The sequence below is a fragment of the Piliocolobus tephrosceles genome, unplaced genomic scaffold, assembly GCF_002776525.5.
Source record: "Piliocolobus tephrosceles isolate RC106 unplaced genomic scaffold, ASM277652v3 unscaffolded_38856, whole genome shotgun sequence".
NCBI lineage: Eukaryota > Metazoa > Chordata > Mammalia > Primates > Cercopithecidae > Piliocolobus > Piliocolobus tephrosceles.
In genome coordinates, this window is record NW_022323038.1 from 1 (window position 1) to 2,882 (window position 2,882).

Below are 2,882 nucleotides of genomic sequence, written 5' to 3' on the forward strand. Positions count from 1 at the left end.
GGAGGACTCATCATCGATCCAAGCACATTTGAAGAGGCAGGACATTTGACACCACAGGCTGGGCAGTGGGTGAGCCAACGACCTTAAAGGCCTTGGCCGTGCCCTTAACGGCCTGAAGAACTGCTCCTTGCGGGTCTCAGAAATTCTAAAGACACCCTCACTCAGCATGCGGGACAGAGGAATGCTTACCGTCCTGAGCCATCCACCAGCACGGGGTGCACCGTGGATGCCAGGCCACACCGACTCCACGACTCCGTGGGGCCTTTGTTGCTCATAAGCATCAATCATCTTCCTTGCAGCAGGCTGTGGGCCTTCCACGGCAACTGCCCCTGAGAAGTGTAAAGATATCACATGCATACTTATAAAACAGGTCCAGGTGCACTGGTCACCTCTTCAATGCCATTCTAGCTCACAGGGCAACTCACACACCTACTTTTCGTTGACTGACCTTCATTACCATGATTGACCTTCATTACCATGAATATACCTGACGCGTGTCATTCTGTGGACACTTAGGAAGCATGTGTGACTCAAAGGACAGCATGTGCCCACTGCTGAATCGATTTGCCTGTGGCTGTGCATGCCTGCGTGTGTATGTGTGTGTGAGAGTGAGTGTGTGTGTTTATGTGTCTTCCTCAGGCACATGTGTTTCCGAACACCACAAGGGGTGGTCATCGTCTGCAGCTTCCAGACCTGAACCTCCCTGCAACCCAAAGATCAAGACCCAAGCCTTCAATCAGTAGGATGTGAACTCTGACCTCACGACCATGCAGACATAGGCCCAAAGTCCCTTGACTAACAACCACCAAGTCTGGCGTGAGCACACATTCCTCCTCATGGGGCATCTGATGTCATGACCAGACACTCTCTGGCTGCCCTCTCAGGTTGAGGTGCACCTGGCAGAAAATCAACCACAACCAGCGCTGGAGATCGCCGCTGCAAAGTGCAGCACATCAGTTTGAAACTCAGTGTCAAGGCCAGAGGCGGTCTTCCCAATCTAGCCAAAGAACCTCAAGACAAGGGCTTCCTCCCCTCCACTCAGTCCACATGTCCGCACCATGCACTCAGGACACCCTGAGGATGCTTTTCCAACAGGACATCTCCGCCTGACTCCCTAAGGACAAGGTTGACAGGACACAACGCCTGTCATTGTTCTTGCATCAGACACATCTACAGGGCTTCCCTGCACTGACCTCTGAGGCAACATCCAATCACACAGCCAACTTGACCGCACTACTACCCACCACAATGCCTACAAATCAACGGTTCTCAACACCACGGGGTCTACATGCACGTTCCTGCTAAGTGAGCTACAAGCCACAGAACCACCAACCTTTCCAGCTTTCCTAAGCCAACGGTGTGTCCTTTAGTGTGACATTCCTGTCCTGGCCATCCTAGGACTTCAAATCAGTTAAGGGACCTGAAATGTTTCCCTGGCCATGCTGAGACTTCAAACCAGTTAAGGGAGCTGAAATGCTATGCCTAGGGCATAGTGGAATCCAACACGGGAACATCACCAACACGCAGAGGCATCCCAAGTCAAGAGATCCTCTGTGGCAATGCCCTGGGACTGCATACACATTGCCTAGAATGAACATAGACCTCCATGGATAGCCCCACACATGACTGGAAACCACTGGAGAATCCCAGGCCAAGGCTACAGCACATTCCTTCTAGATGCCTTCGGGATAGAAATTGCTTTCCAAGCAGGAAAAGAGGATCCTGAGCAGTGTTTGCTCACACGAGCTGCAGCAGGTGGGGCTGCCTGACAATGCATGCCAAGAGACCATTTCCAGGAAGATGTGCACAATGGTGGAGCCCACTACTCTGCTGAGAAGACCAGAAGTGACCCAGGGCCACAGACACCATCCTGACACTCACTCGCCCAGAGACATGCCCTCAAATACCCGCCCTGGCTGACCTGTCATCCACCAGAGAAATCCATACAAAGTCCATCACCACCAAGTGACAGCTCAATGCAGCTGAAGACACACACGTCCACATGAGCCCTCCATCACCTTTTGTCTGGGGTACTGTCCTGCCCAAGCCTTGGTCACTGCACCATGGTCATCTCATGGCTAGGGATGCAAAGAAATCCATGCCAGAGGGCACCTGTGACTGACGCTGGAAGGGAGCTGAAGAAGCTTTAGCCATCTGCGGCAACAACCATTGCTCTGCACTGTCCTCCAGCATCTAGGAACTCCCTTGTCATCAGCTAATGGAAAATGAAGACCAAGGTCTACCTGAGGCCTGGGCCTCATGCTCTCCTTGGCAGGGGACCTATGACCCAGTCCTTTGCACAAAGATACCCGCTGTGAGGTCCGAGTCTTTCTTCCTGGGAGCTCACCAGGCCAAGACCAGCCACACACTCCCCTAGGTCAAAACATTTCCACCTGCTTCCACAGCCGCCACATCACAGAGGGGCTGATCCCCCCAACTGTCCCAGCCATCTATGTCACACAGAGGGAATGTCCTAACATGCATGTGACAGGAGACTTTCATCTGTAAATGCCCTGGGTGGTGGAACCTATGGGAACCAGTGGAAGCTGTCCCTCGCCCCTACAGTCCCTGGGGGAGGCAACGTGCTGGACCTCAGTTCCGATGAGAACGACGGTATGAGTTCTCACTCATTTTGTTCAGCTTTTCCAAGGAATGTTTTTTTGGGGGACTCATCATCGATCCAAGCACATTTGAAGGGGCAGGACGTTTGACATCACAGGCTGGGCAGTGGGTGAGCCAATGACACCTTCGGCCTCCTGGGGAACCCAGAGCCACACCACAGAACAATGGGCACAGACCATCGACTCTGGGAGGGGAATTCACCATGGCATTAGTAGCCCACTGAGAAACAGTTCTTTGCAGGTCTCAGAAATTCAAAAGAC

The 2,882-nt window shown here is 52.7% G+C and overlaps 1 non-coding gene across 1 annotated transcript; it reads right to left on the reverse strand.

Moving 5' to 3' along the window:
* Positions 1-2,587: 2,587 nt before the first annotated feature.
* Positions 2,588-2,682, reverse strand: LOC113223114. The gene has a single exon (XR_003308611.1). It is a non-coding gene; the product is annotated as a small nucleolar RNA SNORD116 (small nucleolar RNA).
* Positions 2,683-2,882: the final 200 nt, after the last annotated feature.